The following is a 24,055-nucleotide window of genomic DNA, read 5'->3' as shown; positions in this document are numbered from 1 at the left end:
ATTTATCATCACTTTAAAAACAAAACATTTAATACTTAATACATTTGGGTAAAAAAAAAAATTTCATATAATATACAATCGGTGAGTCTAAGGATAAACTCGCTTTTTCCCCCAGGGTGTGATATTGTATGTGATAGCACTGTAGGCCTACACAATGCAGATGGATATGGGGGACCTGCTATTATTACCATGGCGGTAGCTGGGCCAGTCCAGACACATAGTCAGGAGCCATCTTATCAGTGAAGCTATTCTCTTTCATCTTCATCCCATCTGACATTTCCTGGATAGAGGCCAGAGGCTGAACACTCATCTGGAAGGCCCCCGAGGAATAGACAGATTGACATACATATTTGTATAGGAGGTGTAGGCCCACACACAGGTTGAAATCAGCTCCTTGCATTATTTGTTCATCATGGCATCCCCTCCACCAAGATGTTCCTACAAACAACCAAATGTACTGTACAAAACGGCAATACATTTTCTGCCAACATACACACACATTCTGTTAACAAAATGGTCAGTATGATCTACAAAATGTACTCATACAATTTTAATTTTAACAAGTAAAACTTTATTGGAATGATACATGTTGCAAAATATTACTTTATTTTTTTAAAACATATTCATTGTGTCCTAAGGGTATCCGTCAAGTTCTCCAGAAGGTAAGATAATTAAGACTGTCAAAGGCAGACATACAGTATTGTTTCCCAGGGGGTACAATAGACTACACCATCACCGTACCCAAATCGGGAAGGAAAAGGATTCAAATGGTTTGTTGAAAATACACTTAGAAAATATGAAAATTAAAGCAACGTTTTCTCCATGATGTAAAAAAATAATGGAGAAGTTCAATGTGAAGAATATGTAAAACTAGAATGCTAACAAAGGCAATCAAACAGAGTGAAAAGATGAACACAGAAAAGCTGATGATAGGGTTATAATGATGGGAGTGGGAGGCGGTCAGTAGAAACAGGAACAAACATTTCATAGACATGAGGTCATGGGTTAGGAAAGCCAAATTACATTTTTAAAAGCTGTCACATCAGTGGTTCATGGAGCTTATCCCGCCTCTAATCACTGAGTGACTTTTCCAGCACAACCGTAAATGTTTGCAGGACCAAATGGTAAAAATATTTTTCTGAACACCAATTGACCAACTTTCTAGTCACAACTTAGGCTTACAGTATCACATTTCTTTAAAAAAACATTTTAAATAGAGACATGATTGGAGAAGTGAGGTGTGCTTCAAAGGGTCCTAGCAAGGCAGTGGAGGTGACTGGATACCTGTAGCTGGTACTGACCCTCCCTTACTACTAACGATGCTTAGAAAGACCAGAGGGATGCAAAACAATGAAACAAGCAACAAAAAATCAGTTGGTTGTGGTATATGAATGTTTGCAAATCTGAAATAGTCATTCAAACATGTCATAGGTCTTGGACATCTTGCATTTGTTGTTTTTCGTCACATGCAAGAACTGTGATTTTTTTTATTTCTAAATACATAACATTTCTTCTTCAAAGAGCATAAGTTTGGAAGTCTCTCCACTTGATACACGTTTGTTTTCTTCTGTAAAGTAGCCTTCTTACCACACCGCTCCAGACATTCAGATGCAACCTCTAGAACTGCCAAAGAATCATTTTCAAAAAATGATTGTGAACATTCGGTAGAAATAAGCCATACTTAATGACAAAACTGATTGAAGGATAAATACTGTATATTATTAAACACAAGAAATGCATTTGCGAGAGGTGCACAAGGTGTGGTGCCTAATGAAGGCTGGTGGGGGTCCGAATCACTCAACATTTAGTGTTTACATAAGAAATTAATATAACCTTATTACCCCAAAATAAAAGCTTGTGGGAAAACAAAGCCTTGTTGAAAATCAACTAAACCATGTCAATGTGTTGCATCATCACACCTGTCTACAAACCATCCATTGGTGAGATTTGGGCTGCGATTGTCTTGCATCCAAAAATATGAAATTGCAAATAAAATAATCACAGGATAGCTTTTCAAAATCCATAAATCAGATTGTTATACATTTCTCATGTGGAAAAGGAAAATAATTTGACAAATTTACATCCTGACTTCCAACAGTCATATATTGTGAAAGTGTCCATTTGAAGATGAATTCAGGGGATGTAGGAGTAAACAGGCCAGCAGCGGGTTGAACAGAGCTGGTGAATTAACATGATTAAATCAGCATTAACCGTTCACATCTAACTGAACACTGAATGAAATGACATGATTTCTGTCAGATAAAAAGCGGGCCTCGATCCATCATACAAAAAGGGCAGGTGAGAGTCAGTTTGAACATTTCAGATACCTCACCACGACCAGAGCTTTACTCCTTTCACATCTTTTCTTTTAAAAGTGATATTGTACAAAAATAACATGCATCATTTTGCTACTTTTTCCTGCGCATTAAAAACCACCACCTTCATAGTTAACTGACAAACATGTCTGAGTAAGCAATGTCCTTACCTTTGCGAATTTGGCAGAACACATACTTGTTTGTTTATTTCTGAAATCTTCATTTCGGTTTCACAGCTAAGAGACAACTTTGGGGAAAAAAGATGGATATTCACGTTTTTCTATAATATATCAACATGTATAAATGTGCTATGAATTAAATAAACACTAGTCAGAGAAGAGTGTGATCATTTTGTTAGTCACTGCTTTTTAACCCACCCTTCAACACTAACACACAAGCACAGATTGACTTGAGGACACAATGATCCTCAAAGGGTTTTAAAATGCTCTAATAAATTCAGTTGAAGAGGAAAAGACTTAATTAACATTAGAAATGCTCATGTACACAATTTCACAGGTCCCGAAAAAAAGGTAGTGAGACCTAAATGAAGAGATAAATCATTGTTTCTCTGATCAAAAAGTGGTCAGCACTGCTTGAACTGCAAGCGATGAGAGAATCCTCTGAAACCAATAATCATGCCACAACGAGCAGACAGAAAGGCGTGTGCAGAGAGTGTCAAGCTTTCAACTAGAAAGGGCACAAGGGCTGATGCCACCAATAGCCAAAGCTCTGCACCAATGCTTTCGACACGGTTTTGCAACCAGTTGGCATTATGATAGGCACGTCTGTTGGACTTGGTATTGCTTGGACAGATTCAGGATGGAGAGACAGATGGGGGGGGTAACAAGATAGGAGTGGGTGGACAATTACAAAACAAGAATGAGATGCCCTCATTCATTGAGAAGCTTTTAGAGAGGACCCACTTAGGAGGAGCCTAGATTCAGTACCAGAACATCAATCCCTCAACCTGCCTGCAATGACTCAAAATGTGTCACTACACCTCTGCCAAGATACAAACCAACTGAAGAGAGGGGTGGTTAGCCCCTGCCCCTTCTACCCTCGCCACAAACACAAGAGGGAAAACAGGGACATGGATAAGTAACAAGGTGAGAAACAATCAGAAAAGGCAACACTGCTGGCTCTTTCAGGTCTTTTCTCTCGTTCTTTTTCACTCGCTCTTCATTTGGGGGGGTGGGGTTGTTACATTGTTGATGTCGTAATTACAAAATGCAAGTTAGCAGTCCAGCTTATCACCTCTCCTCCCATTTCCTTCTGTTCCCGCCTTCTCTCTACATCCCTGGCTCTTTCCGCTACTCCTGGTTAGGCCTAGAACTCGGCAAACTCCTTGCCACATTTCTCTGTGAAGGAGACTCGGATTTCCTCTTCCTCATAGTCGTCAAAGTTGCTGGTGTCACCGGGGCCTTTGCACTTGGGAATGAACGGCGCCTCCACCTGAAACACAGAATACTCAGATTCTTGCTACTGTAGCTTTCACATTATCATTCCTCCTCAGTTTCTCGCGGTTTGACAGTCACTGGTCAGTCACTGGTTACGGACAACATGTTATTAGTCAAGTGGACCCCATTCCAACTATGTAAGACTGTGAGTAATGCATGTGTAACATGTCTCCAAACAAGACCAAGCCAAATGGAATTAGCTCTGAATCATACCCCTTAAATCATCTCTCCCTTTCCCCAACCCAATCTCTCTGTCGCAACCAAACCTGCCTCTCTCCAGTGGCTATACAGTGAACAATAGAAGAGCCATGGAAGCAGGCCTTCTCACCTTCCTCTGGTAAATGGCAATCCAGTCAGTGGTGGCGAACCACTTGTGTCCCTTGATGTCGTTGACTCCGTTGCGCAGGTTGCCGAAGCGCTTGGTCAGGTCCACCTGGAGCAGGTTCCTCAGCAGGTCCTTCAGGTCTGAGCTGAAGTGGGAGGGAAAGCGCACCTGGGGACAGAGACACGTCAAGGTTGTGTTCAGTAGAAAACTTTCCAAAACAGGAAAAAAAGGAGGGAGGAACTCTAGTCATCCGTTACAGAAATGTTAATTTTCCCTAACAAATATGACTCAGTTACAGAAGACCAGAGATTGCCTATAGAATCTGAAAGAGTCTGTTTAGTCTTTCCCCCCTAATGATAAAGGTTAAGATTGGGGCTAGATAAGCTGTTCCTAGATCTGAGCCTATGATACATTTTTTAACAGGTATGTGGCTCACTGCTGAGAGAGGTCAGTGGGTCATGTGGACACCACAATACATTTACAGTGGGGCTGTGGAGTCATGATAATCTATGTAGAGGAGATTGGAAAACAGGTCAGGAGAAGTGAGCTAGAACTCAGCCTAACAAAGTGCTGTGTATGTATGAAGACACCAAGGTCAGGGGTCAGAAGAAAGTAATGCTAATGTGAATATAGCAACAAAAGCAGGAAAGGCACAGTAGGACAGTAACAAGGTTTCCATCCAACCATTTAATGCAGATGAATTACCTGACATGAAAAAAGTCACAACCGGGATGATGGAAACAGGAAGTGCCAGCACAAATTTATAAATGCAAACAGACAATTTGTTTGTTGGAATCTCTTTTTTTAAACCCCTTTTTCTCCCTCATTTCGTGGTATCCAATTGTTTAGTAGCTACTATCTTGTCTCATCGCTACAACTCCCGTACAGGCTCGGGAGAGACGAAGGTTTAAAGTCATGCGTCCTTCGATACACAACCCAACCAAGCCGCACTGCTTCTTAACAGAGCGCCATCCAACTCGGAAGCCAGCCGCACCAATGTGTGGGAGGAAACACCGTGCACCTGGCAACCTTGGTTAGCGCGCACCACAGGAGTCGCTGGTGCGCGATGAGACAGGGATTTCCCTACCGGCCAAACCCTCCCGAACCTAGACGCTATGCCAATTGTGCGTCGCCCCACGGACCTCCTCCTACGACAGAGCCTGGGTGCGAACCCAAAGTCTCTGGTGGCACAGCTGGTGCTGCAGTACAGCGCACTTAACCACTGCACCACCCGGGAGGCCCATGTTGGAATCTTTTTGTGTCTCTAAAAGGAAATGTGAGAAATGGCAGTGGAAACACCTTTATGCGTAAATATTGATATAATGACCATCATACCGAAGTAAACTTGGAGTCACGCAATGATACGTTGTGTGATCCTCTCACTTCGACTCGCAAAAGCATGCAGTTTATTAAGCTACAGATGAAATAAGTTCTGAACTTCACAGGGTGGTGAAAGTAGAAGTGATGAGCTTGATTCTCCTTTCCTATAAATATTGAGGGTCTTATTCTGGTGACATGATGATCGATACTTGGCTGCCGTTTGACCCCCAAATAATATTGCTCTTATCCATAATAATCTCATAACGTAGGTAGCCTACTAGCACTGTATCTGCGAGATGTTGGCTCGAGCACACATGCCCAGACCAGAATGGACACGGTCGCTATATAAACAACAGTTTGTGACGAAACCATCAGTAGAGTTGATCATTTCGATAGAAACCCATTTAACATGGATCTTTCCATTTCGGGACATGGGAATTGACCTCAAACATTCCTATGTGCAGTACGTCATCACGCACAGCCTTTTATTCACCACAAGTCTATTTGATGGAAACATCTCTGGTGGGAAAATGTGCATATTGTTTTATGCATATTTTAGAACACTCACATGAAAATTTGTTTCAAATTGGATGGAAACCTAGCTACAGACAGCTAATTAGTTTGGAGGTAAATTACAATGAACTGCCCTATCTGACTGGTACTGAAAGCAGGTCTTAAAGGAAGAGTGTAATCTGGGTTTCTGTCTGATGTACTCACCTTCCTGATACAATCTTCTCATAGATCTGAATGGGCTGGTCAGCAAAGAAGGGAGGATAGCCAGCAGCCATCTCATAAATCAGCACGCCCAGAGCCCACCAGTCCACCGCCTTATTATAACCCTGGTGGGGGGGGGGGGGTAGAGAGAAAGAGGAGTGTTAGATTCCCAGGGAAAGAGGCAGAACTAAGCACAAAAAGAAAGAATGGGATGTGTCATACATAAGCTCTTCTCTAGTCAGCGGTTGTAATCATGGTCAGAGCTGCTTGTGAGTGGCTGTAGTGACATGATCTTTGCTGTGTCATGGTAATAACCCCAGTGTTGTTATGAATACGAGGTGCGACGGCAGGCCGGGGGTTTGGGTGACCACTCACTTTGCTAAGGATGATTTCAGGGGCCAGGTACTCCGGAGTGCCACACAGCGTCCAGGTCCGGCCCTTCACTCGCTTTGCGAAACCAAAATCTGTTACCTGGGAGGAACACAGATGTCTCAGCAATGACAAACAGTTCAGTTCTGACATTCGCTTAAAGTTATACTTCCAGGATTTTGGCAATGATGCCCTTTATCTACTTCCCCAGAGTCAGATGAACTTGTGGATACCATTTTTATGTTTCTGTGTCCAGTATGAAGGAAGTTAGAGGTAGTTTTGCGAGCCAATGTTAACTAGTTTTAGCATAATCACTGGAAGTCTATGGTATCAGCTAGCATGTGATCCCTTTAACACTTGAACCGCCTGGCCATTCAGCCTACCAGCAGCCGCTAGAGACCGTTGCCGTGCGTTCCCTTCAGCATATGTATCAGATGCAGATCAACCCCCAAGGTGTAGCAAACATAAGCACAAAGTAAAACGTAAAAGAGAATTGTAGCAATCTGCAAGGCACTGTCAAATTATTAACATGGGCGTCGATGCTGATAAATAAGCATAAAACTCATTACGCCATTGTTGTTCCAGATTAAATAAACTTCTTCACCCATATCATTCAGTTAGGCCTAATTTCAATTAGATTGTGAAGTAACTTGCACAATTCTCACCCATTCCATCCATTTAGTGGATTGGCATCGTTTGCTTCCTTGGATAGAGTCAAGGATATGTTTGGCATTTTTCTAAAGGCCTACTGCAACACATAGCATGTTTTCCTTTCCCTTACAATACATTAGTAATAGAGTTATAGTAAATAAATTAGTTCCTTAACGGCATCTTTTACAAAGTAAAACATAAAAGAGAATGGTATTAACCAGCAAGGAGCGCAGTTAAATGATTTGCTTCTGAGACAAACTCATCATTACACTATTGTCTTTTTAAATTAAAATCAACCTCTTCACCCTCCTTATCATTCAGTTCGCCGAATTTAAATTCAATTGTGTACCAAGGTTTATTTATTTAAGAGCATCTACAAAATCAGGGCATGTATAATGCATTTCATGTGTCATATGTACAGCACACCCATGCTTGTTCTCCATTAGTCCTACCTGGATAGCTAGCTAGCCATTTGACTATGTGTGTATTCTCACCTGTATGTATCCCTGGTTGTCAATGAGCAGGTTCTCTGGTTTCAGATCTCGGTAGATGAGGTCCAGTGAGTGAAGGTATTCAAAGGTCAGAACAATTTGGGCGGCGTAGAAGCGGGCGTGGGGCTCACTGCAGTCAGAGAGAGCGAGAGGTCAGAGGGTAACGTGGACACCACAATATATTTACTAGGAGGCTGTTGTGGAGTCATGGTCTATGGAAAATGGGGAGGGTTAACTACTGTAGCTATTTGGTTATATTTCCAACAGTAGACCAGTAACAGACTCACCTGAACCTGCCAATTCTCCTTAAATGTGAGAACATCTCACCGCCAGGGACATACTCCATCACCATATACAGGTTAGTGTTGTCCTACAGAGAGAAATATTTCACAGTTGAGTTGTGAACCTCACCTTCACACACACAAACGTGGAAGTATGTTCCGTTAGGAAAATGTGGCACCGGACATTTGACCGCATTTAAAATTGACCAGACACATTGGGAACGTAACCTGATTAGGGGGTCCACCCAGGGTGCTCAGAATGACAGGAATCACATTTAGATTATGGTAATTAATCATAACAGAACATGCAAGCCCAGGATGCAATGACGTGTCCCCTTACTGCACACTTTGAAGATGTTAGAATAACTGTCCACATGTACTTTCCCTCAGCCCACAAGACCAGTAACAAATAGTAAAACCACTAGCCTATGCACAGGCGGAGCGTGAGTCTAAACTTTGGGGAAGCACATATTCACCATAACAAATTGCACCTTTATAATAAAACATTCCATGCATCATGGCATTTGCAGACTTATGTAAGATAGTAGGCTATTTGTAATGTGATGAGCATATTGGATAGTCATAATTTAGGCTAATAATATAACTCAAATGTTTGTATAAACAGTTGTATGCATGGCTGTGTGCATATAGCGTAGATGCCTGGGCTACAGCAGACACCCTTCTTTATGTGCATGGGAAAAACACATCTCATTCAATTCTACGACACCTTGTGTGACTGGAGACATTAGCAGAATCTTTACCACAAATGACAGGGTAGCCTACTCTGCTGCCATTGAGCAACAGATCAATAAAAACAACGTTGTCCATAGAAAAGGCCGGAGAGAAGGGGAGACAAATAGAAGGAGGGCAAACTAAACTGGAGGAAATGATTGTCCAAAAAAAAAAAAAAAAAAAAAAAAAAACTTGTGGCACTGACCCAACAATGATCGAGTGAATATGAGCAGTGCACAGTCACCGGTGATCTGGCCGATGCTCTCCGCTGTTGCCAATAAGATAAACAGTAAACCTAAGTTGAATTTTGATAACTAAAAGACAGTTGTCTTTCCATTGTCTTCTCTTTACAGAAATAGCCACATGCTTTCCAAACTGTGTTTTCCCCACAATGGAGTTTTAAATATTGCAATATGCCTAGATGGGCCTCTACTTTTCAATGACAGTGGCAACCCAAACTGCGCACGCTGCCTTTCCTTCCGACTGCAGGCAATGCAATTTAAAACAATCCACAACTTATTTTTTTAAGGCTAGTGGAAGCTAATGTTCCTCTGTGGCCAATTCATGCTTTAGTAGCCTCATTTGAATGATTGTATTTCTTTCTTTCTGTATAGACAGGAGTAGGCAAATTAGGCTACAATCATTTTGGCAATTTAACTCAATTTACTTTGGGAAAGCTTAGCTTCCCCTAGCCTTTTGGACACACCCCCTATGAGCCCATGTTTCTACTATGGGGGATAGTAGATTGACGTTGGCCTACTCTATTGGTCAGCTTGTCGAGAAAGAAATAGCCCAAATAGACTGCGACAGTTGTGGGACGATAGAGCCCAAATTCATATAACCAGTAGGCCTGGCTACATAAAAACAGAAATGAATGCGATGCAACAGATCAGAACGTTCAGCTCAAAGTGCAGCAATGCACCAAGGCGACATGAGAGCGGGCATTTGGCTACCGGACAATACATTTTTTTTTGCCTGGGCTACTTTGAAGCAAGGTAAAACATGCCTCATAATATGTACTAAAACATTTCAAATAATAAAGTAGCTATAGGTTCTCAAAATGCAAACTACAATTTAAACGCACTGCTGAAGCCTGCCTTTGTTGCCTATGCATTTGAATGGTGAACAGGAAGCACACTTCAATTACCAGTTGAGAAACAAAAATATGAGTTATTTTTAATCATGGCCCATTAACTATTTTTAACACACAATTTAGAATTATTGCGCAATGATTGGGCTTATAAAAGCGTCGTCTGACAGATTTCTCCTCTCAAAGGTTCCGTATCGGTATGCTGTGCACTTGTGATAAGAGACATAATGAACACACACACACACGTGCCAATTGAATTCCACAAAATTATGCAAATTAACACATACCGATATTCGGTCAAACGTATTTACATCAACTGGTACATCCATCAATGATGAGGCCAAAATTATATATATAAATATATATTTGCAAAGGGTATTTTTTTCCTTCTCCCGGACCATGGGCCAGTGCCGATTTTACTTCGCACCTTAAAAAAAAACAATACAAAAAAAAAAGCCGAAAGTTGGCCATTACCAGCGAATGGAAACCCTGACACACACGAATGCATGCACCCACACGCGCGTCCAGCAGTACCTTGAAAGAGTGCTCCAACCGCACCAGGAAGGGGAAGCTGACGGCCTGCAGGATGCGTTTCTCATTCAGCGTGTGTTCTATCTGCTTCAGCTTCACCACCTGAGGGGAACAAACCAGGACACCTTGTTAAGCAAGGAGAGCCCCCTACATCTCTGACTAATGGGCTGAGAGACAGTAACAGCACCAGGGTTGGGGGGGGGTCAGATCCATTTCACATAAATCAAAAGATTAATACAAATGTGTATTCATTAATATAAAAATATCTACATGTACTGTAAAAGAGGACTTGGAGTCAATTCACTAACTGAATTTGAATGAAATCACATTACCATACCTTCTGTTTGTCAAGTATCTTCATGGCAAAATGCTGGCCCGACTCTTTGTGCTTGACCAGCATGACTCGACCAAACGAGCCCGTGCCCAGGGTCTTCAGACGGTCAAAGCCATCCAAGGCTGCGGTGTTCTGGAGAGGAGAGCATGTCAGTTAGAACAGGGAAACAAGCCCAACACCCAGAATGCCTATCAGGGTGCCAGAGTCAGGTTGAGTAGCAACACTGGACTCAAACTACCTATCAAACTTCACACTGTCCTGTAAAAAAAAACAGGCAAAAGCAGGATATGATACGGATTCTGAGACATTCAAAAAGTGCAATGCGTCAGGCAACTGTTAGTCCTGCCAATGCACACATGCAGCAAAGGTATGAGTCATTCTTACATTACTACAATAGCAAATTAAACTTGTGTTAAGCTAAAAGAAAAAGGAGGGGAAGTGTTATGCTAAATGCTGCACATAATCAGTAAAGATATCATTCTATTCTTGACCAGGCTCATTTTTTGTGTATGCCCCAAAGCATAAAAATATGAAGTTCCAACAAATGTGATTCTAGTTAGATCCAGCAGAGGGCCCACTTCCCTTCTCACCCAGGCGTGATTGACACTGGGCTGGTATGCTGGGGTCTTTGAGCGGGTGCAGGCCTGTCATTCATTCCCACACTTCCCTCTTTCCTAACTCACCTGTGCTGGATTCTCCCATTTCTTGAGGAAATCCTCTTTGGCTTTGGCAAGAAACTCCTTCACTGTAACAGAGCAAACAGATGGTTTAGCACCTACCCTTCTTCACGACACACTGATTCCATCAGACACATTTAGATGAGAACGAGGATGTTGTGATACAGTTCAGCAGAGGTTCACGTCTTTAACCACTGACCAGAGCTAGAATATAAAGACTTCTCTGTAAGGCTAAATAGTGATATTTTGGAGATGAACTTGAGCGTGTGATAGAATGAGTCGTGTACCTTACTGGTGGCACAAGTATATCCCATGTGTAGCCTAGCCCAAGGCTGTCCATCTCCCTCACTCTGGCCACACAGACAGGGCTCATTTCCACTGATGTTGAAGCCAAATCAACTGAGGTCAGGTTATCTAATACTTACTCCTCCATCCATGTCAGAACAAGAGCAGAAAGCCAATCGATACAGGCAGTCTATGTGAATGTATTGTGTGTGAATGCATTACGGTCTCTGTGCCAGTGAATGTGGGAGAGATTTTATCCACTCCAAAGTGACTTATCATAACCTTTATACAGTCACACACTCTAGCTCTAATGCACACAGACAGGGCATCACATGCAGAAGTGCAGCACATCTCTTCCTCTTATCTTTATTGGGCTGATCACTGTGCTTTGTGGGAACATGTAGATACCAGCCCTTCCTCATTAATCCCAGCTCATATCTATCTATGCCTCAACACTGAGGACAGTGGCTGGTTGCTACTTGTATGAAAGTACCAGTACCAGTCAACACTGGCTGGCTGGCTGGCTGGCTGGCTGCTACTAGTAAGCAGTACTATTAATACTACTATAGGATACAGAGGGCTGAGGGGAGAAAACGTACACTACAGTAAATCGATCAGGAAAGCTGAACACTTAAATCTGTCACCCTCTTAAACCAGTATGCAATTTTCTTTAAATTAAAGAGATTAAACAGATCTCGAAAATCTTCTGTGTCAATTTATGGCTCACACATGGATAGCCTTACACACCATCTGTAATCTGGAGAACGCCACGCAATCCTTAAATTCCATAAACATTTTTGTTCTGGCGAGCTGCGTGCTTGTCCCTTTCATAGTATAAACACTTAATTCGCAATATATTGTAAGAATTGGAATTCGTAACATATCATACAAAATGGATGACTTTGTACACAATTGTTGGGGAACCATTTTGGCTCGTGAAAACATCTCAAAACTACTGGATGAAAGTATACAAAACCTCTGGAGCATCACTAAGTCAAAACCTCAAAGCCATACAGATCCTTGTGATCAGCACTAATATCTCCTCAGTGGTTCTGCTTTTCTCCATTCACAAAGGGGCTATAAACACACTTACCCAGCCCTCTAGCAGCTCTCTCTGGAGAACTCCAACAGAAGAGGAAGACCAGAGAGCAGCACTGACCAAAGTTCATATAAAACATGACTACAACCATGTTGCTCCCATGCCAGAGCCATTGAGAAGAAAAGCAGACTAGTCTCCTGGGAGAGTACATTTCTCAGTCAGTTTGTTCCTTTATTCCCAGCTAAGTAAACCCCAACATAGTCTCCCATAGAGAGGACACTCCTTCCATACTGTAGGCCTACAGCCACAACTAAGTAGGGAAGTTACGTCTAGCTATCAAACAGCTCAACAGTTAAGCCAACAATGGCCCAAGTGGAATTGACTTGATCTAGTGCAGCCTTTTTGTTAGTTTTGCGAGGCTTGGCTGCCACGAATACCATTTGATGGGTGGAAGATGATTCCTAGCCTTCCTCTCCACTGCCACCCTCCCTTACCGTCAGGGATCACTATGGGCATCTCTGGTGCTGCAACCGCAGCCTCTGCAGCCCCGGAGCCAGAGGTGGACCCAGACTCCCTCTTCCTGCTACCATGCCTCCTGGAGCTCTTCCTGTGGCTCTCTGAGCCTGACATCAGCCCTGCCCTTCTACGTCGCCACCTGCCTCTTCTTCCTCACAGTGGTTGGCTCATCGCCACTTCTCCCATTACGTCCAGAAACAGAGACAACCTTCAACTTCCTTGGTTTCTTCTCTCACCTTCTACATTCACATTCCAGTTTCGTCTGTCTGTCTTGTGTACTGGCAAAGAGCAGAGCTCATTCAGCAGCCAGAGCCCCTGGTAGTCCAGAGCCAAATAAAGCCCACAGTGCTCTGCTCTCGTTACAACAACTCGCATAGATCAATTGGACCTGTGCGCCGTTTGTATCTATATTTATTCTGCACACAGTTCTACCTCCTGCTCCCGATCCTGTAAACACACATCAACAGCAGGGGCCTGGTCACCAGGGGGAGGGGCATCACCACAGCCAGGGGTTATATTTATGAAGCCCAGAGAGGATCTCTCCTATGGAAAAAAAGTCATGACAGTCCTCTGTTCTGTCAAACCAGGAGATCAACCTGAATTCCTGGCACCATCAATATTACTCTCATCAACACAACCCATCAGTAAACCAAGGGGTTTTTCTGCTCAGATCATGTGATCAGGAAAACCTCCTGGGTCTATGTAAGTACCCATGTGAGATGCCACAGCAGGACGGTGTGAAACCATTTCAGATGTTTTCGAAAGAGCTTTTCTAAAGAAAAACCACAGCAGTCACAAACCAACCACAGCTAAAACACATGCCCTCTAGTGCCCAATGCAACACATCACTGTGCTCCTGCGTCCAGGATCGATGTCCCGATCAATCCCATCTCTCCCCTGGGACCCTGTGACGCAGGCACAGGGGGTTAGATTGGGACGCGCTGACCGAGATTTCACTCTGGAGCCCGCCAAACCACATCAGACCTAATTTATAGAGCACACAGCCCGCAGGCAACGCATTAGACAGTGGACGAGTGGAGCTGGACAGAGACGTGGCGGGGGGGAGAAGAATATATATAGAGTGAAGTGAGAGGGGGAGATGGTGAGAGAGGAAGCGAAAGACAACAAGGATGCAGAGAGACATCCGTTGGGTGTGTGAGAGAGTCCAGAGGAAATGAGCGATAAGTCCACAACCCAGCCACTTCACAGACCTCAGTCCTTACAGTCCTCGTGGTTTGATTCTCTGGCCACTGTACTGTCAGGTACTTAGGCTCACTCAGCACTTGGAGTTACAAGAGGTGAGAGTGACTGGGCATTCTTACAAGAGTATCTGAGCATGCCCAGAAGAACAAAGTTCCTTTAAAAAGAGTCAAGAAGTGCTGTGCTATACAAATACCAGCCTGGCCCTGTTATGCAAGCCAGTGTAAACCACCCCGCCAGCCACCCACATATTTATAGCCACAGTGAAAGCTCCACCTTGACAGTGTAGCGTCACAGGGCCAAATGCATGTCATTTCATACAGAGGGACTGACTACTGAGCAGTACCCACACAGAGGGACTGTAGACAACAATGGAATGACATGTTCAGATATGCAAACCCAGATTGAAGGAAGCTAGGGTGAGTCAGACATATTGTCCCCGAGACAGACACGTGGCCCAGAGCACATAGAGGGAACCACGCTGGACAGACAAACCGACAGGTTTCCCGGGAGACAGACAAACGGCTTCCCTGGAACTTTGTGACGCAGCCGACACCAGGCAACAGAACAAAAACAGCAGGTGCTGAATCAAAAAGAGCTTTGTGTGTGTTGGCCACACAACATCAGTACAAAAACAACTAATCTAGGCAAAAACCAAAGCTAATCAAATTGAGTCTACTTCCGTAGAACACGGACCAAAGCATAGTCATCCTGCACAACACACAGCTATGTCTTAAAATACGTGACAACTTTTTGGGGACAAAGAAAATGGATTCACATTCATAATCCTATTTTCGCTAAACCTAACTCTAACCCCAACATTGCCTTTTTACAAGTGAGAATCAGCAAAATGTCCACACTTCAGAATTTTAGATGGTTTAGCATGTGAGAACATTTGTTACTCACAAGTATAGTAAAACGCACAGGGGGCACAGAATCGACAAGAGAACTGGAAAACATTGCGATTGTGTGTACGGACAGCTGACACACCCAGTCACATCCACCTGCCCCCCTCAAGCCACTCCAACCAATCACTCCTCTCCCTCGTGAGTGTCGTGGGAACAGGCTCCGCCCCCTTGCTCCAGTCAGTCACTCACTCCAGCAGTGGGCTTCTGGCTCCTTCTGTGGCTGGCAGTGTCTTCCCTCCCCACCGCTGGTGTTTCCCAGACAGGGCCCAGCGTGCTGGAACAGCCTCCCCGCCAGCCTGTGCAGCATCGACATGGCACCAGCCTAGGACCTGTAGCAACTAGCAAGGAAAAAGTGTCCTTCAGAGAGGAGCCCTGAACTTCGAGACAAGTGGAGCACCACCGACCCTTGGAGGATTCTGTATAGGAGGATATCTGACTAGACTTGAAGCTGTCCTGCCATGTTATGTAGGTAGAGACAAAGCCTGACACTCTGCAGCAATGAATCCAGAGGCTCCTCCACTTCCTGCCTGAGCTCATACACTGTCCACCCTGCTCCTTCCTGTGGGCCCTGGCTCAGCTCTCCACAGCAACGCCTCCCCTATGTCCGTCTGTATCAGGGAAGAGAGGGCAGGCCGGGCTGAGAGACAGGGTCCACCTGAACCGGACCTTAAGCCTCACCGTCCTCTATAGTCTCGTCTCTCAGAGCGGGCTGCATGTTGTCCTAAAATAGCTGCCCTGCCGTGGTGGGCGTAAGTGCCTGAACCCCCGGTCAGCACCTGTCTCTGGGGATCAGGGCGGGCCCATAGTGAGGCCATCCAGGCCGATAAGGATGTCAAGCATGGCATGTGGACAAACCTCTGACGGGTCTGGGACCTCCTCTGCCCCCGCCCAGGGGTCGGATCTTAGCAGTGTGCAGCTCTCCGCTAATCCCTCCATTAACACGACATTAATACCATTTAAAAACAAAGCTGTGTGCTTAGACAACTGAGAGGCGGTGGAGCAGTGATCTCTGGGCGGCCTCATTTCAGTGGGACATAGACCCAAAGACCAGGGTTAATGCTACCAGGCTGGTCTGCTCTTCACATGTATGCTCTACAAGCAGCCGAGGCTCATTTCACAGACACCCGTTCCAACCAAGAGCACGCCAATGTAACAGCTAGTGTTATGGATGCATAGCCTACACAACACTGTTTTTCCAAACCTGCTCCGGGACTGCCACTCCGGGACTTCAGTTACAGAGGGTTAAAAGACCAGGATATCAATGAGGGAGAGACAGTTACCACTTATAGGGAAGCAGAGAGACAGTGGAGGAAAAGGGAAGCAGCGGGGAAACAAATGGATGGCACAGGCTAAAAGCTGTGCAGAGCAGCTTGAGAGGGAGCCGCGACCCAGAGATGGGCAGGAGGGCACACAGAGCGTTCTTGTTCTAAATGCTGTTCATCACATGATGTTCAAGAGACTCCTCAGTATCACGGTTTAGCCTGGAGAGGATCACACCACCCGCATCATATGACCCCGCCCCTGTGCCTTCAGTGTCCCACCACACCCTCCTCTCTCCTTCAGTCAAGTACAGTGTGGGATTCAAGGCTGATGACCACTACTGTGTTTACATTGGGGTTCCCCCGAGTAACATCCATTATATAAATAAACAGTCAGACATCTGGCAATGTTTGGCTTCTTAAAGTTGTATAGGCTGGGGCAGGGATAAACACTGAAGTCACAAAAAAGAGGAACATAACAAGGACCATTCTATCCTCTATTCCAAACTAGGCTGACTATTTCTCCTGAAAAGCTGCATCCAAAAAGGACATCTGTAGTGTGTTTATGTCCTATACATTGCGATTTACACTGAAAGTAGAGGATCTTCCCCCTGATACCTGACAGGTGTGCCTCTGTAGTGGCACTGATTGGCCTAGACCAGGGATGGGAAACTGGCAGCCTGTGGCCACCACTTGGATCAATTTCCAAACAATTTTTTTTATAATATATAATATTTTGGGGAGGGGTGGACTCAGTCTGAACATACATTTGAGCGTTATAACATTTGATTCTGTCACATGCTTCGTAAACAAACGGTGTAGACTAAAGGGGTCTGCATGCTTCCCAGCCGAAACAGTTCGGTAGAGTTTGTCCATATATGACGACGACATTGTGACGTTGTCTTTGGACTTCGGAGAAGGTTTTTCCCCCCGACTGTTCGGGCCCACAACATTTTTCCTGGAAGCAAGCAGAGTTCAGAGCCCCGTCGGTGATTGGTCAACAGTAGGGACACTTCAATAAAGTATTTTTCATTCAACGAAATACTCTTTTTTTCCATGCACATTTTTTTAATTACAAATCACTGCACCAAACATCTTAGATGTAAAATTGCGTGACTAAGAACTCTGCAAAAACGTCAACATGACAGAATTCTTGAGATAGATTAATTATAATTGAGGAAGTGTATACTGGCTACGGTGTCTCAAAACGGACAAATAGTACTATTGCCCCCTTTCATTTTTCAAGCAAAGGTCTTAAGGGAATATGCAAGCATCCTCGTTCAGCTAGGCGCCAGCCGAACAGAAGCATGCTGGCGCCTTAACAGTGAAACGCTTACTTACAGGCCTTTCCCAACAATGCAGTGAAAAATAGACAAAAATAATAACAAGGAATAAATACACAATGAGTAAGGATAACTTGGCTATATACACGGGGTACCAATACCGAGACAAATGTGCTGGGGCACAAGGTAATTGACATAGATATATACATATAGGTAGGGGTAAAGTAGCCAGGTAGCATTGTGGTTAAGAGTGCTGGGCCAGTAACTGAAAGGTTGCTAGATCGAATCCCTGAGCTGACAAGGTAAAATCTGTTGCTCTGCCCCTGAACAACGCATTTAACCCACTGTTCCTAGGCAGTCAGAGTAAATATTTTTTTTCTTAACTGACTTGCCTAGTTAAAAGGTAACATAAAAAGTGACTAGGCAACAGGATAGATAAACAGTAGCAGCATGTGAGATGAGTCAAAAGAGTTGGTGCAAAGAGGGTCAATGCAGATAAGCAAATAGCTACCTGGACTAACTATTTAGTAGTGTTATGGCTTAAGGGGGGGTAGAAGCTGTTCAGGGTCCGGTTGGTTCCAGACTTTGTGCATCGTTACCGCTTGCCGTGCAGTAGCAGAGAGAACAGTCTGACTTGGGTGGCTGGAACCTGACCATTTACGGCCTTCTGACACCAACTAGTATAGCGGTCCTTGATGTCAGAGAGCTCAGCCCCAGTGATGTACTGGGCCATACGCACTACCCACTGTAGCGCCTTGCGGTTGGATGCCAAGGGGGTAACATACTAAGCAGTGATGCAGTCAGTCAAGATGCTCTCAATGGTGCAGCTGTAGAAGTTTTTGGGGATCTGAGGGCGCATGCCAAACCTTTTCTGCCTCCTGTAGGGGGAAGAGGCTTTGTTGTGCATTCTTAACAACGTGTTGGTGTGTGGACGAGAGGGCGACCGATTATTGGAGGACCAAAAAAGCCGCTGCCGATTATTGGAGGACCAAAAAAGCCGCTGCCGATTATTGGAGGACCAAAAAGGCCGATGCCGATTAAATCGGCCGATTTTGAAATGTATTTGTAATAATGACAGTTACAACAATACTGAAAGCAATACTGAAACTTTTTTACTTAATATAATACATCAATAAAATCAATTTAGCCTCAAATAAATAATGAAACATGTTCAATTTGGTTTAAATAATGCAAAAACAAAGTGTTGGAGAAGAAAGTAAAAGTGCAATATGTGCTATGTAAGAAAGCTAACGTTTCAGTTCCTTGTTCAGAACATGAGAACATTTGAAAGCTGGTGGTTCCTTTTAACATGAGTCTTCAATATACCCAGGTAAGAAGTTTTAGGTTGTAGTTATTATAGGAATTATAGGACTACTTCCCTCTATACCATTTGTATTTCATTCACCTTTGACTATTGGATGTTCTTATAGGCACTATAGTATTGCCAGTGTAACAGTATAGCTTCCGTCCCTCGCCTCGCTCCTCGCTGGGCTCGAACCAGGAACACGACAACAGCCACCCTCGAAGCAGCGTTACCCATGCAGAGCAAGGTAAACAACCACTGCAAGGCTCAGAGCGAGTGACGTTTGAAACGCTATTAGCGCATGCTAACTAGCCAGTCATTTCACTTCGGTTACACCAGCCTTATCTCTGGAGTTGATATGCTTGAAGTTATAAACAGTGCAATGCTTGACGCACAACGACGAGCTGCAGGCAAAACGCACGAAAGTGCTGTTTGAATGAATGTTTACGCGCCTGCTTCTGCCTACCACCGCTCAGTCAGATACAAGTATCTAAGTATGCTCAGTCAAATTATATGAAACACAGGACATGCTAGATAATATCTAGTAATATCAATGTGTAGTTAAGTAGTGATTATGATTTATTGCTTTTTATAAGATAAGTTTAATGCTAGCTAGCAACTTACCTTGGCTTACTGCAATCGCGTAACAGGCAGTCTCCTTGCGGAGTGCAACAAGAGAGAGGCAGGTCGTTATTGCGTTGGACCAGTTAACTGTAAGGTGGCAAGATTGGATCCCCGGAGCTGACATGTTGAAAATCTGTTGTTCTGCCCCTGAAGGGGGCAGTTAACCCACTGTTCCTAGGCCGACATTGAAAATAAGAATGTGTTCTTAACCGACTTGCCTAGTTAAATAAAAGGTATAAAAATAAAAGCAAATAGGCGCCCAAAAATACTGATTTCCGATTGTTATGAAAACTTGCAATCGGCCCTAATTAAATCGGCCATTCCGATTAATCAGTCTACCTCTAGTGTGGAGCATGTTAATTCCTTAGTGATGTGGACACCAGGAACTTGAAGTGCTTGACCTGCTCCACTACAGCCCCGTTGATGTGGACGGGGAAGTGTTCAGCCCTTCATTTCCTGTGGTCCACAATCAGCTCCTTTGTCTTTCTGGCGCTACGGGAGAGGTTGTTGTCCTGGAACCACACTGCCAGGCCACTGACCTCTCTAACGGCGGTCTCATCATTGACTGCGATCAGGTCTACTACCACCATTGTCTCATCAGAAAACTTAATGAAGATGTTGGGAGTCATGCACGGCCACGCAGTCGTGGGTCAACAGGGAGTACGGGATGGGAGTAAGCACGCAACACTGAGGGGCCCCCGTGTAGAGGGTTTGTGTGGTGGGTGTGTTGTCTAACCTCACCATCTGGGGGGGGGTCTATCAGGAAGTCCAGGATCCAGTTGACGATGGAGTTGTTCAGTCCCAGGTTCCAGTGCTTAGTGATGAGCTTGGAGGGCACCATGATGTTCAACAATGAGCTGTAGTCAATGAAAAGCATTCTCACATAGGTGTTCCTCTTGTCCAGGTGGGAAAGGGCAGTGTGAAGTGCAATAGAGATTGCGTTATCTGTGGATCTGTTGGGGAAGTATGCGAACTGAAGTGGGTCCAGGGTGTCTGGGATGGTGTTGCTGTGCACCAAGCCATTCAAAGCATTTCATGGCTACAGATGTGAGTGCTACGGGGCGATAGTCATTTAGATAGATTACCTTGGCGTTCTCGGGTACAGACACTATGATGGTCTGTTTGAAACGTCGGTATTACAGAGAGCGAGATCACACAGTCATCCAGAACTGCTGGTGCTCTCATACATGTTTCAATGGTGTTTGCCTCAAAGCAAGCATAGAAGGCATTTAGCTGGTCTGGTAGGCTCGTGACACTGGGCAACTTGTGGCTAAATTACCCTTTGTAAGTTGTGATAGTTTGCAAGCCCTGCCACATCCGACGAGCATCAGAGCCAGCGTAGTATGATTTGATTTTAGTCCTGTGACGCGTTGCCTGTTTGATGCCTCGTCAGAGGTCATAGCGGGATATCTCATAAGCGTCCGGATTAGTGTCCCGGCTCCTTGAAAGCCGCAACTGTAGCCTTTAGCACAATAGTAGAATACACAACGTGCAATTGCAAAATGTGGTTGGTCATCAGCAGTTTCTTATGCAAGTTAACATTTTTAGGTTGGTAAGTGAGTTTACCACTAGGCTAACTAAACTGGTTGTAATCATGGTTGAATTACCGACCCATCGATTTTGTTAGTCACTCGCAGTCATATATTAAAAACATTTCTCTTGACTGTTAACCTGCAACAGTTTCTCTACGTCCCATGACAAAATGTGTAGAACTACAGGAAATTAACTCTTATAACTTAAAATGTAGCACTTAGGGCCCCCAAAAGGCTTTAGCACTTAGGGCCCCCAAAAGGCTTTAGCACTTAGGGCCCCCAAAAGGCTTTAGCACTTAGGGCCCCCAAAAGGCTTTAGCACTTAGGGCCCCCAAAAGGCTTTAGCACTTAGGGCCCCCAAAAGGCTTTAGCACTTAGGGCCCCCAAAAGGCTTTAGCACTTAGGGCCCCCAAAAGGCTTTAGCACTTAGGGCCCCCAAAAGGCTTTAGCACTTAGGGCCCCAAAAGGCTTTAGCACTTAGGGCCCCCAAAAGGCTTTAGCACTTAGGGCCCCCAAAAGGCTTTAGCACTTAGGGCCCCCAAAAGGCTTTAGCACTTAGGGCCCCCAAAAGGCATTCTTTGGAGCCTAGGCCTCTGCCTGCAAGTGTGGGTATCGATGTGGTTACGCAGACCCTTGAGCCACTGCAGCCCCAAATTAAGAGTTCAAATTTGCCCATCCCTGGCCTAGATAAAGATGCAGTACTACCAAACACACAGGTGAAAGAGCAGTGTAGTAGTCAATTCAGTTGGAGTTTCACATCAAACTCAGTATTGACAGTCCTGCAGAGAACTAACTTTTGTACATGACCCCTAGGTATGACAGGTGGTAGCCTAGGCCGAGCATTTGTTGTGAAAATAGGATGCAGTAGGTAGATATATGTAGTGGTAATTGGCTGACATGGGCGTGTGTCAAGTTGCCCGTCTGGTTTTGGGGGTTTCCTGGCTACACCAAGACTAACCTTTTGGAAATTCAAGATAGAAGCTTTACCTTGGTCAATACTTAATAGCTATATAATAATATATAAGCGCACAATCTTATCAACAAGAGTCCAAAGTGAAAAGGGGGTCTGGGGCGCGTACAATTGACCATACAAGCTTACAAGGCTGGAGATGGGAGAGAATACATACATGTAATGACTAGGCCGCAAGAGGATCTTGAATGCATATTGGATATTACTTTCATCCCTCCCGTGTAGCAATGCAGACATGTAACCCTTAGTTACTGTTAGCTAGTACTACTAAATTACTAGTAGGAAGCAAAGTAAACTCACCACTTTCCATCTCGTTGCCCTTCTTGGCGGTGGGCGCGTTGCCCATGATTGCAGGCCGATAGGGATCCCTTGGATCTGGGATACTTTTGAGTTTTCAGGAGCCTTTTGAGTTCTGTATTTGAGGAAGCTGGCTACTAGCTTGCTGTTATCATGGCTAACTAGCAAACAGTCAATTGTACTCCGCTACTACTTTTCCTTTATCCGGGGTTGGGGGGGGGGGGTAAACTAGCTAGCCGCACAGGCTAGCTAGCTGGCCAGCCAATGGCTAGCCAACAACCTAGCTTGCTCGCCGGTTTTCCCTCTAATTCTGTTGCGAATGTTGCTGAGCTCTCTCTACCTGGTACAATCAAGAACGTCGAACCGGTTCGGCGCGCCTGGCTCGCTGGCTGGCTCGCGAGCTATTTATCTATCTATCGTCGCCTTCCTAGCTAACAGTCAGTCAGTCACTTACAGACCCCACTAAAGGCCCTTTACTTTCCAATGTATTCCGACACAAAAACCTTATATATCCACTTTTCCAAGTAATTATTATTGCAAATCGATAGCAGCCCCTCCCTCAGGTCCGACGATTTCTCAGGTTTCAGATCCGATCAGCTGTGGTTTACTTGCCAAAATCAACAGCCCTCCATTAATCCTCAGACTACAGAGAGACGAACTCTTGCTTCAGAGATCCACCCCCTGAATATACCTCATTGGCCAATACTTATGTGACAGACAGTACGAGACAACTGTTGATTGGATATGCATCAGTAAATACAATCGTTGTGATGTTGTGATTTGTCTATTGGTATCTGTCAATTTGTCTTTTTAGCCCGCCTTCTCAGACCAGCTAATAACGTCATCAATTATTTTCTTCTTGTTTGCCAAATGGTTGGTTTTTTCCTTGCTGATTTTGGTTAACTCATTGGTCGAGAAATTCAGGTGTGATTCACCGCTTCCAAAAGTTCGTCTTATTCGTGCATAATAAAGCATTATCGAAATGCAAGGCCTGTAGCAAACTGGCCCTATACCGACCCCTCCCGCCCGACTAATCCGTGATTGGTTGTGACGTCAAGACGGGCTATTTTTAGAAAATTGGTTAGAATTTAACGCACGCGGAGACTACATTTTCAGAATATCTAAAATAAATATGGATTATGTCGGAGTAAACCACTTGATACATTCCAAGTTATATCGGTAAATGTACATTTATATTGAGTAATTTAGCAGACCGACGCTTTTATCCAGAGCGAATTACACGCATCTTAAAACAGCTCAATTGAACAAAAATGTAAATGTTGTCAGTATGACTGGTAAGGAAACCAGTGTCATTTAGTTCTAATATTTCATATTGCATGAATCGTCCTAGATATCAGATTTTACCACCAGACAGCCCACATTCACATACCGCTTTTGCCATTATCTCCTATGCAGAAGATGACAGCCATACATTTCATAGCTGACCATAATTGCAAACGTCCATACACATGCATGTTTTTTCAGCAAACCGTTCACTAAAGGATTACAATTACATTCAATGAACTCTGAAGTCAATAACAAGAGAACATGA

At 44.2% G+C, this 24,055-nt stretch overlaps 1 pseudogene; it reads right to left on the bottom strand.

Moving 5' to 3' along the window:
* Nucleotides 1-548: 548 nt before the first annotated feature.
* LOC135554481 (cAMP-dependent protein kinase catalytic subunit alpha-like) lies at nucleotides 549-23,184 on the bottom strand (annotated as a pseudogene).
* Between the last annotated feature and the right edge of the window lie 871 nt (nucleotides 23,185-24,055).

The sequence above is a fragment of the Oncorhynchus masou genome, chromosome 14 (genome assembly GCF_036934945.1).
Source record: "Oncorhynchus masou masou isolate Uvic2021 chromosome 14, UVic_Omas_1.1, whole genome shotgun sequence".
Lineage (NCBI taxonomy): Eukaryota > Metazoa > Chordata > Actinopteri > Salmoniformes > Salmonidae > Oncorhynchus > Oncorhynchus masou.
This window is presented reverse-complemented; position numbering and strand designations above follow the sequence as displayed.